The sequence below is a fragment of the Nannospalax galili genome, unplaced genomic scaffold (genome assembly GCF_000622305.1).
Source record: "Nannospalax galili isolate Female #2095 unplaced genomic scaffold, S.galili_v1.0 scaffold586, whole genome shotgun sequence".
NCBI classification, from domain to species: domain Eukaryota; kingdom Metazoa; phylum Chordata; class Mammalia; order Rodentia; family Spalacidae; genus Nannospalax; species Nannospalax galili.
In genome coordinates, this window is record NW_008355363.1 from 3,376,879 (window position 1) to 3,392,431 (window position 15,553).

Below are 15,553 nucleotides of genomic sequence, written 5' to 3' on the forward strand. Positions count from 1 at the left end.
AAAGAGATTATTTGCAGCATCTACCACTTGACAGTAAAAGAAACAGACACCAAGACTGCAGCTGAAAAGATGCTTCCCCACCAGAAGGGAAAAAAGCACTTTAATTTCTTATATCCTCCTCAAAACAGAAGAAAGGAGCAAATCAGTCCTGTTATAGCAGTGACAGGAGGAGAGGGAAAAACCAGAGAGAAGAACAAAGCCAGAAAGGATAAAACTACAGAATGCAGGCCCCTCAAAACGAAGATCCCGGTCTAAGTAGTGAGCTCCAGGACAGCTGGGGCTACAGAAAGACCCTGTCTCAAAAAGACAAAAAAACCAAAAAACCCACAACAAAGAGCCCAAGATCAGCTAACAGAATAACATGACTTGAAGACTGTCTTCTCAGACACTGGAGGACTGTCAATAGACAGAATGCCAACGACTGCAATCTCGCAAAAATCTACCAAATTGAGCTGTGTATCCTCCAACCTACCAATCCAACTTTTGGAAATCTTTCCAGTAGATTCATCTGCATATGTATGAAATTCACATGTTCACTGCTGAGGATCACTGTTTCTAATGGCACAAGCCTGGCAACAACCCAAATGGTCTTCAATAAGGACGTGTACAAATAACTATGTGCATACAAATAACTATGTGCATACAAACAACAGAGCTACTAAAAAATGAGAACAATTTCTATAATATATTAATACAAAAAGGGGGGAAAGCATTTCTTGACTATTAGAAATATCTAGCTGCAACTAATCTTAATACTTTTTTTTGTCTTTTGGAAACAGGGTCTCCCTGTAGCCCCTGCTGGCCTGGAACTCACTATGTAGACCAGACCAGCCCCAAACTCACAGAGATCCGCCTGCCTCTGCCTCCCAAGTGCTGGGACTACAGGCATGCATCACCACGCCCAGCCTTAATCTTAATATTTTTTAAGAAAAAAAATAAAAATGATATTGTTTAACCAGACATTGGTAATCTATGGCCTTTGGACCCAAACCTACATTAGTCTGGTTTCATATAGCCTGTGAGCTAAGAACGGTCTTTCAGGTTTAAAAAGTAATAATAATAATAATAACAATAAAACAATACTAGGGTCTTCCTATAGTCCCCACAAATATTAAGCTACTATTTTGAGATAAGTACATTACACAAGTGGTTTGATGACTCTGAAGTCCCCAATTCTTTTATGCATTTAACAATAGGAATCAGAGTGCTTCATTGTGAATGATAAAACAAATTAAGTCAAGATAATTAGGGTAGTAATAAAAAGAATTATTGCAATCAGATTCCAAGGACCAGAGCTCCTCCAGTAGGTGAGGCTCATCATTCCTGAGAAGCAAATGAGACCAGCTCACCTTAGCACTCACATGCTATATAGCAGCAGAAAGCATCCATATTCAATAATTAGGTCTCAAAGACTTCATGAAAATTAAAAAAGAAAAACCTTTTTAGTGCTCTACGGTGCATATAAATTGTGTCTATTCCCCTCCCAATAAAAGCAACATGAAAAAATAATCAGGATAGAGGGAGGGAGAGTGTCCACTATAAAAATGATCATGTACTTGCATTCCAATGAAAGATAATCTGTATTACGGAAATGGATAATTTCCGTTACTGAGGGTTGTATGAAACCTGAAATAGGGGGTAATTATTATTAATTTACATTGCTATCCAATAAGATGAAGTATATAATCGCATAGAAAAACCAAATCAGTTATGAAAATGTCACTGTATTTGTACATCAAAGTGCTTTCAGAACAATAGCAAATAAATAAATAACACTATTTGTTATAGGCATATAAATTTTAATCTACTGTTGCACCTGCTATTTGCAGAGACAGGAGACATCAAGACTTTCCTTCCAGGGAGCTGTTTATTAGAGCTAGCACTTGGCTTTCATACAAAAGATATTTCATAGTTTGGGTAGTGATCTTATCCTTATTAAAAGTCTTTTTTGTCTTTCTTGTTGATTCCCCACCTTGCAAATTTATACCCCAGCTGGGCAGTGCTTGTTGTTGAGTTTTAGGGCTACTTTATGTTGATGTACAATTGGAGTGAAAGACGTGGTCTCAGTTCAGCTAGAGATAAGCACAACTATTGAATTGATATTCAAGGACTGACTTTAAAAGGCCCTGGATAAGAAGTGTGGGATGGGAACTGCTAAGTGGACAGGTTGCCTGGTAGACTACAGTCGGGGCTTGCTGAACTTGGATGCACAGAGCTCGTATAGTGAGGCACAAGGAGGTCTCAGGTACAGAGTTCAAGACTGTCTGTAAGTCAGGGACAGGGGAGGATCCTGGATCCAGGCTGGCCTGAGAGATGAAATGGAAAGAGTGACTCACTGTAACAAGGCTGGCGGGGTACAGGCATGAGGATCTGGGATTGGATAGTATCCCAGTGACCAGAGGAAGTCTGAGAGCTAAGATGGCTAGCCGCTGAGTCTCAGGGACAGAGCTCATGGCTTCAAGTCTGATCTGGGGAAGGATCCTGGAGACTCAGACTGAGCTGAGAGCTGAGGTGGTGGAGAGACTCACCATGCCAATTCTGCATATTTGAATTTAAATGATCCACATTATGTAGCTCTCTTTTTCTTTAATATTTTATTTATTATTTTTATTATATGTGTATGAGTGTATTGCCTGCATATATGTGAGTGCACCCGTGACATGCAATGCCGCGGAGGTCAGAAGAGGGCTTCGGATTCCCCTGGAACTGGAGTTAAAGACGGTTCAGAACCACCATGTGGGTGCTGGGAATCGAACCCAGGTCCTTTGCAAGAGCAGTCAGTGCTCTTAACCGCTGAGCCACCTCTCCAGTCCCTGTAGCTTTCTTTTATGCGATCTGTCCTTTGGTTCTTTTTCTTTGATTAATACTACACTGAATAATTAGTCATCATTTCACAATCCACTACCACTCTAGAAGACTTATTTTCTATTACAATTTTCTTATGTGACACTTACTAATCATACATTGCCATTTAACAAGTCACTAACATAACCAAAACTTTTGATCATCCTTTGTGACAAAAAAACAAAAAAAACAACAAACTCGCCAAACTTTTTTTTTCATTTTTTCTGATTTATTTTTATTGTTTTTCTGTTTTAGAATGCACTGGATATTGATTTGTTGTTGATTGCTGTAATCAGTGCTCATTTGAGATTATTCTATATTTTCCTTTTCTTAACTTTACATTCTGTCTTGAATCTCATGCCTTCTGCTTCAGAATACTTTCCTTCCACCTGAAGATCACTGTAAATTAAGTACATTCTTTAACAAAGTTCATTTACCACAAAATTCCAGATTGCTTTTCCTATGACATTTTTTCCCATATGCACAAAATACAATTTGCTGTCTTAAGAATATTCCTTAATGGTTATTTCTTTGTAGATTAAAGATTTTTCCCAGGCTTCTGAACACCATTGTAATAGAATCAAATTCTTGTTATAATGGCACATTTTAGAGAAATTTTTATTTAAATTTATTGTTTTTAAATATTATTTTCATTAATCTACCCAACCACACCCTATCCCCCTCCTAGTCTTGGATCCAGGCCTACTCCAATTCATCTGCCTCAGATCTCTGGACTAGATTCCTAACCCAGCGTAGCTAACCCCCCCTAGCCTAGTTTACTAAGACCCTTCACAGGTGGCCCCCACCACCACCTTCCCCTGGCTTCTGATCTGCGGGACACAAACTGCCCTTCCTAAAACCCTGGTAAGTCAGACTCCACCCTCCTCATCTCTATTCCATTCCCCTGCAACCCGAACAATTCCAATCTACCTACTTCCACTCTGTACCCCTACTAGCCTTGGGCCCAGGTCCAATCTAATTGCTCTGCCTCAGGTCTCTGGAATAGCTTCCTAACCCAGACTAGCTATATCCTCTAACCTACATTGTTAAGACTCTCCACAGGCGGTCACTACCCCCACTTTCTCTTGGACTCCTGACCTGCCTGACACAGACAAGTCTTCCTACTACCCTGACTGTCCTACCTTGTAATCTGACCCACCGACTACCCAGACCGATCTACTACCCTGGAAGGATTATTTTGACTTGGTTTCCAAGGTTCCATTTGATGATTTCTAACACATGTACTTAGGCAGATCATATTAATATGGCAGTCTGTTGCACAGGAAGGTTTTTGTTTGTTTCTTTTACTTCATGGCAGCTGGGAAAAAAAGAGAGGATGCCTGAACTGATAGTTTGTGCTTTTCTCCTGAATGCTCTTTTCCTCTTTTTTTTCCCCTGTCCATCATCTAGAATGATGCAACTTGCATTCAGGGCTGATTTTTGCCCATTAGTTAAGGCGTCAGGAAATGGCTCCACAGAAAACACAAAAGATATAATTTAGTAACCTGCTGGGCACTACTCAATCCAACTAACTTGAGAAATGAGACTTTTTTTCTATCATATGAATTTTGGAGGGTCATATACACTCAAACCATATCACTATTATGCCAATAAATCTCTATGATTCTCTTATGCCAGTCCTATCAAGTTGATAAAATTAGTTAAATATATTGTTTCCTCAAAAATATTTTATTATTTTTATTTTATGTGTGTGTGTATTGCTTGCCTGCATATAAGTGCACCCATGTCATGCAATGCTCACGTAGGACAGAAGAGGTTGTCAAATCTCCTCAAACTGGACAGTTGTTAGCTGCCATGTGTGCTGGGATTCTAACCCAGGTCTTCTGCAAGAGCAACCAGTGCTCTTAGTCACTGAGCCATCTCTCCAGTCCTCAGTTTCTTTTTAAAATTGCTTTTATTTAATACTTGAAATTTTTTGTTTGTTTTTGGTCTTTTTGAGACAGAGTCTCCCTGTAGCCCTAGCTATCCTGGAACTCATTATGTAGATCAGGCTGGCCTTGAACTCATAGAGACCCGCCTGCCTCTGCCTCCCAAGTGCTCGGATTAAAGGCATGTGCCACCATTCCTGGCTTGAAATTTTTATACATGCTTAAAACGTATCTTGAGCAAATCCAGTCCTACTTCCCTTCCCAAACTCCCAATAGAACCACACAAACATATCTCCCTCTCAGCTACCTGTTCCCCTTTTTATATAGACAACAGAGTCACATTAGTTTGGTCAATATGTGCATGGCTGTGGGTCATCCACTAGGGAATGGGGGGAAAAAAGCAGCCACCTCATCAAAGAAATGGTATGCTTCTGGTACATCAGTGGGCATGGCATATCTTGCCTGGCAGGTAATTATTGTAGTATGCAGGGTTCAGTGTTCAGTGAAATCATTGATGCTTTTCTTCCCCAGCCACCTCAAAAGCACCTTACAGTACTTTGAAATCTGGACAGCACAGCAGAAATTTCAGGATCACTTTGAAACTGATTTTTCTATTTACTAGAACCAATATATGTAGTATCTTCATCAATAGGGATTCATCATTCAGTTATGGCAGGCACCTAAGAATAATGGCAATAACCTTTATTATTTTGGGTTTCTCTAGGGTGTCCTTGACCAATAACACTTAGGGAGGTAACTTGTGCCTATCACAGATTTTCAGAAAATGCTGCTGAGAAACCTCAACTTCAACATTTAAAAATGAAAGTATTTCATTTCCTGTCACCTTGCATAAAACTTAACTCCAAATGCATCAAGGACATAAACATAAGACTTGATATTCTGAAACTCCCGAAGGAAAAAGCAGGGAGCATACTTCAACTTATAAGCACACAAGCACATATGCAGAGTTTCTGAGTAGACCCTGGAAATTCATTAAATAAGGCCAACAATCGAGAAATGGGATCCTATGAAACTAAAAAGCTTCTGAACATCAAAGGAAGCTGTCATTCAAGTGAAGAGGCAACCCACAGAATTGGAGAAAATACCATCTTTACATATGACAGAGGCTTAATGTCTAGAATATACAGAGAACTAAAAACATAAACATAAATAAAGCATGTCACAAGCTATAGGGGACAGTCTACTACTATTATTCTCCTAAATAGACATAGTATTAAACACATTTCTAATGACATATATATGTGTGTATACATCTATATCTATATCTATACCTATCATCTATCTATCTATCTATCTATCTATCTATCTATCTATCTATCTACCTATCATCTATCATCTATCTATCTATCTATCTATCTATCTATCTATCTATCTATCTATTATCTATCATCCATCTAAACTTGTTAAAACCATAGAGTGATGCATCTCTCAACAATCACTAAAGAAACTTCATTATCAGCTGATGGTGGATAACATAGAGACCCACAAAGTCATCAGTATGCAAAGAATAAGAAACTATGAAGTGCTCAGCACAAATGCACATCTATATTGCACCCTCTTCTCCCAGGACTCAGGGATCATTGCTGAAAAGGGGATGGAAAGATTGTAAGATACAGAGGTGGTAGATGAATGTAAAGAGAAAATGTTTTGCAGACACAGCAGGGCAGTAGCACATACGAAAACAACTCTCGTGACAACACGCCTAAGACATGTGGGACTTGAATCCAGACAAAACCCCAGTATGAATGGGGAATGTGGGCAAAAATGTCCATTTGAGAATCTATTGGCAACTGATAGCTGCTGGGAGAGCCAGTTTTCTTTAGGGGTGTGATGCCTCATAGATTGATCAGACTCTAACCTCAGCATTTGGAAAACACTAATTGCACTCAATAGGCTTTTCAAAAGAGAAAAATAATAACAGAGGGGATGAAGTCAGTGAAGTAGGGTGAGTTTGGAGTTGGTGGAGGGGTTCTGAATATGATCAAAATACAATGCATGAAATTAGACATATAGGAAAACAACTTAATTAAAAATGAACTTTGAGACTGAACAGAAAGTTCTCAAAGGAAGAAATACAGATGACTATTAAATACTTTAAAAAGTGTTCAACATCTTTAGGTGTATAGAAATGGAGGTTAAAACTATTTAAGATTTCATCGTACCACAGTCAAAATGGCCATCATCAAGAACAGGACTAATAACACCTGCTATTGAAGATGTGAAGCAAGAAGAATGCTTAAGCACTCTGCTGCAGTGTGAACTTTTGAAGCCACTTTGGAAGTCTTTCTAGAAGTTTCTCAGAATACTAGAAATACAACTACCATACAAATCATTTTTTTTCTCACAAATTATATTTTGGACATAATTTGTTTTCCACTGGCTCATATGTTGGAATCTTGGTCTTCTGTGTAGTGATGTTAGGAGACTGTGTAGAACGTTCAAAAAATTGGGACTAGGGTGAGGAAATTAATACATTTGGGGTGTGTGTGTAACTCTTTACTTTTAAAGAATAATTCTGGTTTTTTGGAGTGCAATAGTTCTTAAAATTGGAGCTACAATAAAGAAAAGTGGTACTAATTTCTCTCAACCCTCATGTCTTCTTGTATAACCATGTTATCTTTCACTCTTCTGTGCATACCCACTGTGATAGTTTGAATGACAATGTCCCCTATAGGCTCCAAGTATTTGGAAATTTTGTCCCTAGATGATGGTGCTATTTTGGGAGGTTTTAGAAGTTGTGGCTATCACGGAGAAAGCATGTCACTGGGGGTGAGATTAGGGAACTTTTAAGCCTGGCTGGATCTCCAGTTTCTCTCTTGCTTTCTGTGCCTGAGTGATGATGTAAGAGCTTAGCTTCTGCTGCTCCTGCTCTAGCCACCTCAGCTACCATGACTCCCTGCCATGACGGACTGTAATTCTCCTGGAACTCTAAGCTCAAATCAACTCTTCCTTCTATAAATTGCTTGGGTCAGTGTTTCTATCACAGCAACAGAAAAGTGAATAATATAGTAATTGGTACCAGGAGTGGGGTGTTGCTGTGAAGAACCTGACTATGTGGTGTTTTGAAAAAATTTGGAAGACTTTGGAAGTTTGGGTTAGAAAAGTGGTTGACTGCTATAAGCAGAGCTTAACAGGTCATTCTAGTAGGGGCCTGGAAGAAAGTGGTGCTGAGAACAATGTAGTTCCAGAGGGAAGTAAGGACTTAAGCAGCAATTGGTATATTTTGGAATAGAGTCTGGCTGGAGTCTCCCCACAGCCAAAATGCTTGTCTGAGGCTAAGTTGAAAAGCCATGGACTAATTTTTCTGGCAGAAGAAATTTCAAGACAGCCTAATGTAGAAAAGATGGTGTGGCTATTGATGGTGAATATTGTGCAGATCTACAGTGAAAAAGCACAAATGGGCCAGAAAGAAATACCATTTGGATTGAAAAAGAACACTAGGAAATATATATTGGAGCCCTGGCAGGTGATGGAGGTGATCACATCGATAAGGAGATTAAAGTGATTAATGAGATTAAAGTGATTAAGGAGGGGCCTAGAGGTTAAAACTTAAACAATAGGCAGAATGCCTCCAAGGAAAGACCACATCAAGTTAAGCCTCCAATTTGTGAAAGGAAAATGCTACAGGGACCACTGAAGAGAAAAGCTTCTAAAATGGATAAAGCAGGCTGGAGTCCATCCCAAATTTGCAGTCAAACTTGGCAGTGTCATTCACCCGGTGCTGGCTTTAGAGGCATGAAAGATGGAAGAGTGAAGGGGTCATCAATTCTTCATCCATGGTTTCAGAGAGACTTGGAGGCCAGGCAGCATGAAGCAGAAGTGCCCCCGCATAGAGAAGTCCCTGATAGGCCATTGCATGAAGCTGTGTAGGTGAAGCCTCGTTGGCAATAGAGACCCCAAGAAGACGTCCGTGATGCCAGGGCTGTGAGGCATCTGCCAAGAAGACCTGCATACAGGGCCTGGTACCAGCACAAGAGAGTGATGTGTGCTACATGCAGCAAAGCTAGAGAGGCTGAGCCATCTAAGCCCTTTGGAAGTAAAGTCCCAGCAGTTGGATGTGGAGCTACTGGATTTGTTGTTTGCCCTGCTGGTTTTTGGTCTTATTTTGGTCCAGTATTTCCTTACCATGCCTCCATTCCTCCCTTTTGGAATGGTAATGTGTATTTGGTTTCACTGTGTGTTGGGAGTATGTAATCTTTTCTTTTGATTTTATAGAGGCTTACAGTTAAGATATTTACCTGAGTCCACTTTGGACTGTGGACTTTTGAATAGTATTGAGACTGATAATGACTATAGGGACTTTTAAAGTTGGAATAAATGCATTTTGTATTTTATATGGTCATGAGCATATGGGTTCTAAGGGGTGGGATGTGATGGTTTGAATTAAAATGTCCCCCATAGGCTCCAAGTATTTGGACATTTTCCCCCAGATGATGACGCTGTTTGGGGAGGTTTTAGAAGGTATGGCTATCCTGGAGGAAGCACATCACTGGGGGTGGGTTTAGAGAATTCTTAAGGCTTACCAGATCTTCAGTTGCTCTCTTGCTTCCTATGCCTGAGTGATGATGTGAGAGCTTAGCTTCTGTTGCTCCTGCTTTAGCCACCTCCAGCCACTATGCCTCCCTGCCATGACGGACTATAATTCAACTTTCTATACATTGATTGGGTCAGTGTTTCTATCACAGCAACAGAAAAGTGACTAATATAATAATTGGTACCAGGAGGTGGGTCATTTCCTTTTTATGATGCAAAAGACCTGTTACCAAGAAACTAAGCTAACGTGGTCTTCTCAACTTGAATTTTATGCTTCATGACTCCTCTGCAGAAAACTGTGAGATAAACATACTTGATTTATGAAGCACTTAGTATCAGGTGTTTTATTATAGCAACAACCATGTACTAATACACATCAAGAAGCAATGAAATGAAAAGGCTTTAACAAAAGGGAAAGGAATATGGAGGCATATGGAAGTTTGAGATGAACTGTACATAACTGATCAGGAATATCAGTTCATCAACTTTTATTTATTCCAGTTAGAAGAGACATTTATTCCAGTTAGAAGAGACATATATTCTCTTTTTGAGAAAACCAGATTTAGTAGCTAAGTAAAGCTGCCTTCCTAGCTCAGATGAATAACTCTTTGCCTCACAAATGATGATTTGCTGAGATTTTTTTTCCTTTATTGAGAAACGCATTTTTCCTTGTGAGTTTATAAATATTAAGTATGAAATTTTACATATTTATGTTTACTTAAGCCCATTTATAAGTATCCTGCAAAGGTTCATTGCCTGGCAACCAAAAATAAAATGTTCTCTATGCTGATTTAAGTTTTAAGTTAGCACCTCTGTCCCTTTAACTTTAGCATGCATTAAGCAGATACAATCTCCTTATATACTCTTATTTTGTGCAAAGATCCAAATAACATGTTGAATGGAAAAATAGTTGAGTTTTCCAGGAGATAGTTCTGTATGATACTCTGCCACTAGCTGAATGTGGCAATAACAATGATAATGGGATGACAGATTTTAAGTAACACATCTCAATTTTTATTAAAGTATATACATACATTGTTTCTTGAACAAAGAGCAATGTGAATCATAGGCATACAGGAAGGAGAAGAATCCCAAGATAATGGAATGGACCACATATTCAACAGAATCATAGAAGAAAATTTCCCAAAATTAAAGACATGCCCTAACAATTACAAGAAGCAAATAGAACACCATAGAGACAGTATCAGAAAAGAAACTCTACATAGCACATCATAGTAAAAACACTAAGCAAACAGAACAAAGAGACAATACTGAAAGCTGCAAAAGAGAAACAACAAGTCCCACATAAAGCAAAACCCATAAGGATTACAGCTAACTTTTTAGTGTAAACTATGACAACAAGAAGAGCCTGGACCAAAGTATTCCCAGTTTTAAATGACCATAAATGCCAACCCATATTACTATACCCAGCCAAAATATCAATTATAGTCAAAGGGGAAAGAAAAATCTTCCATGACATGAATAGGCTGAAGGAATTCATGTCCACAAAACCAGCCCTTCAGAGAGTTCTGGAAGAGATACAAAGAGCTAAAGAAAGGAATGACTATACCCAATGGGCTGTGGAAAGAAATTCAATGGAGGTATAACTGTGGAAAAGTACAGTTATATCAAGAATGTAAACAGAAATAAAAGTGATAGGATTCAATACACATCTTTCATTAATAACTTTAAATATTAATGGACTGAAATCTCCAGTCAAAAGACACAGACTACATGAATGGATTAAGAAACAAAACCCTTCTTTTTGTTGTCTGTAAGAAACTTATCTCACTTTCAAGGACAGGCATTATCTTAAAGTAAAAGGATGGAAAAAAATATACCAAGTGAATGGTACTAAGGAAAAAGCAGGCGTTGCAATTCTAATATCTGACAAAATAGACTTTAAACTAAAACTAATCAGAAGTGATAAAGCGGACTACTTCATTCTGATCAAAGGAACAATAAACCAAGAAGATATTACAATCTTGAACATATGTTCACCAAACTGTAGTGCACCCAATTTCATAAAAACAATACTACAGGACTTTAAGAGCCAGATTAATCTCAACTCAATAAGAGTAGGGGAATTCAAGACCTTACTGTCTCCATTAGATAGGTCAACAAAGCAGAGAGTTAACAGAGAGATATGTGAATTAAACAATACCATATATCAAAAGGACTTAACAGATGTCTACTGAGTATTCCACCCAAGCACCAAAGGACATACTTTCTACTCAGCATCCCATGGAACTTTCTCCAAAATCGACCATATACTGGGGCACAAAACAAACCTCAACAAACACAAAACGTTTGAACTATTTCCATGCAGTCTATCAGAACACAATGCAATAAAGTTTACAGTCAACACCAGAAGAAGCCCTAGTCACCACATGAACACATGGAGATTAAAAAACACACTACTGAATGATGAATGGGTCAAAAGAGAAATTAAGGAAGAAATAAAAGAATTCCTGAAACTAAATGAAAACAATAATACAACACAACAAAACCTCTAGGACATGCTGAAATCTGTCCTTAGAGGGAAGTTTATAGCTCTAAGGGCCCACATCAAAAAACTGGAACGATTACAAATGAACGACTTAACATTGCAACTCAAGACACTTGAAAAGCAACAACAAATGAAAGCCAAACCCAGCAGACAAGAAGAAGTAACAAAAATCAGGGCAGAAATTAATTAAATTGAAACACAGAAAATAATACAAAGAATCAATGAATCCGAGAGGTGGTTCTTTGAAAAGATTGACATGACCACTAGCCCAATTAACCAAAAGGAAGAAAGAGAACCTCCAAATCAAAAAAATCAGAGATGACAGGGGAAACGTCACAACAGACACCAGAAAGATATAGAACATTATAAGGGAATACTATAAAAACCTATATGCTAGTAAATATGAAAACCTAAAAGAAATGGACAGACATCTAAAGGCATGAGAACTACAAAACTAAACCAAGAAGATTTTAGCAGCTTAAACAGACCCATAACACAAAAAGAATTTGAAATGTTAATACAAAACCTCCTGACTAATAAAAGCCTAGGACGAGATGGATTTACAGCAGAATTCCATTAGACATTAAAGAAGATCTACATCCAGTACTACTTAATTTATTCAAAAAGATAGAATTGGAGGGAGAACTTCCTAATTCCTTCTATGAAGCCAGCATCACTCTAATACCAAAGCTAGGCAAAGATACAATAAAAAAAAACTATAGTCCCATATCCTTAATAATCATAGATGCAAAAATTCTCAACAAGATACTTGCAAACCACATGCAGACACACACCAAAAAAAATCATCCACCAAGATCAAGTTGGCTTTATCCTAGCGATGCAGGGATGATTCAATATACATAAGTCAATAAACATCATAAGTCATATAAATGGGCTCAAAGGAAAGAACCACATGGTCATCTCAATAGATTCAGAGAAGGCCTTTGACAAAATTCAACATGCATTTATGTTCAAAGTCCCAGAGGGAATTGGACTGGAGGGAACATATCTCAACATAATTAAAGCCATATATAACAAACCCACAGCCAACATCATCCTAAATGGAGAAAAAGTGAAGCTTTCCCATTGAAATCAGAAACCAGACAAGGATGTCCACTATCTCCACCTTTCTTTAACATAGTGCTTGAAAATCTTGCAAGATCAATAAGACAAGAGCAGGAAATTAAAGGAGTAATAATTGGAAAAGAAGATATTAAATTATCCCTTTTTGCAGATGATATGATATTATATCTAAGAGACACCAAAAATTCCACCAGAAAACTCCTGAAAATTATTAACAAGTTCAGTAAAGTGGCAGGTTACAAAATTAACCTACAAAAGTCTGTAGCCTTTCTATATACCAATAACAAGCAATCAGAGAAAGAGCACATGGAAACACTCCCTTTCACAATGGCTGCAAAAATATAAAATCTCAGAATAACCTGACCAAAGACATTAAAGAGCTCTACAATGAAATTTTTAAATCTTTAAAGAAAGAGATTGAAGAAGACATCAGAAGATGGAAGTGCCTCCCATGCTCATGGATTGGAAGAATTAATATTGTGAAAATGACCATCCTACCAAAACCCATTTATAGATTCAATGCAATGCCAATCAAAATCCCCATGACATTTTTCACAGAATTGGAAAAACAAATCCTAAGATTCGTATGGAAGCACAAAAGACCTTGGATAGCCAAAGCAAACCTGAGCACTAAGAGCAATACTGGGGTGACTACTATACCAGATTTTAAGCTGTATTACAGAGCTATAGTAATAAAAACAACATGGTACTGGCATAAAAATAAACCCATAGATCAAAGGAACAAAACTGAAGACCCAAATATGAGTACATGCAATTTCAGCCACGTGATATTTGACAAAGGGGCCAAGAACATTCGCTGGAGGAAAGAGCATGTTCTGCAAATGGTGCTGGCAAACTGGATCTCCACCTAAAGAAGAATGAAACTAAAGCCCTGTCTTTCACCTTGCACAAATGTCAATTCCAAATGGATCAAAGACCCCAATGTAAAGCCTGAAACTCTGCAAATTAAAACACTTTAGGATTTCATCTTACCCACTCAGACTGGCTAAGATCAAGAGAACAAATGATACTAAATGTTGGAGAGGATGTGGTGAAAGGGGAACACTTGTTCAACCACTATGGAAAGCGGTGTGGAGAGCTCTTTAAAAACTACAAATTAACCTACCATTTGACCCAGTTGTACCACTCCTTGGCATATACCCAAAGAACTCATCCTGTTTCAGAGACAATTGTACATCCATGTTTGTTGCTGCTAATTTCACAATAGCTAAGAGATGGAAGCAACCTAAGTTTCCCTGAATTGAAGAGTGGATAATGAAAACCTTGTTCATTTATACGATGGAGTTTTACTCAACAGTAAAGAAAGATGAAATCATGAAATTTGCAGGTAAGTGGATGGAACTAGAAACTTTTATACTAAGTGAAGTAACACAGAGTCACACGAAAAAAACCAATGTATGTTCTCCCTCATATGTGGATCCTAGAACCAAATCCTGATAAGTGAGTATGTATCCAGACATAACTACAAAACCAGGAAATTGGAAAGGAACCTGGGAGGTAAAGGAAAAGAAAGAAAGGCTCCTCCCAAGCCCATGTGACCCCTGAGGAAAAGATCCTCAAACGACCTTAAGAGTAAAAATAAATTTGTTTTTCTGGGCCAACTGTACAGCCTTAAACACCCAAAAGGAAAGTATAACCAAAGATTAAAGGGGCAAATATAACTTTTTTAAAGTCCATGTCTATAGCTAAAGGCTACATAACAAGCAACAATGCCAGATAGGAGATAACCTTCTTTTGAGTTGTTGTCCAGGGTGGCCCAAGGGACTCCTAGACAGTAACCCAGCATAGAACTGGGAAAATAAAGAGCAGACTCCAATCTTATCTAAAGGAATATTGACAACAGATTGCTGCTAGATGAGGAACAGCTGACCTCTAGATAGGCTGACTAGATTTACCAGATGGACAAGTAGTGGGAAATGCCTGGGGTGCCGACACACAACAGACAATAGCAGGGATAACAGACTGTATGCTCTAATTGGGGGAGCAAGGCTATGGGAGGGTGCCATCTGGGAAGTGGGTCTATAGTTGAATAAGATGGTTTCGGATGTTCTGTGTGATATACACACACAGGAAAAAAATCAACAAATTAAAAAAATGTATGTGAGGAGGAACCACGAAAGTTTGCATCATGTTAATTAGTAGAGATGATGAACATTACCATTGAAACCTACCCCATGTCTTTATAGACATACACAAATGCCATGGATCTGAGTGTAAATGATTATGACTAGATACATACAGATTAGAGATGCACGTGCCAACATCTCAGTGTTATTAGCAAAACAATGAGTCTTTCTGTAAGAAACAGTGTATTTTAGAATGAAATGGGGCTCTCTTTTGAGGTTTAAAAGCTCATTCAATTTTATGTCTTACAGGGCTTATACTGAGTTCAATATTGTATAACTGTATTGATTCAACAGCGAATCTACAAATTTTATAGCCACTTTTGGAGGAGCTGTGTCTTTGCTCTGGAAACTGTTATTGGGCATGTTAAAGCTGTAATGATATGCTTTTTCTAAAAAAATAAAAAATAATATTTAAAAAATGTAGGAATCAACATATCTTGAAATGGAGATCTTCTTTAAAGGGTAAAAACTCATTCAATTTTATATCTTACAGGGATTATACTGAGTTCAATATTGTATAACTGTAT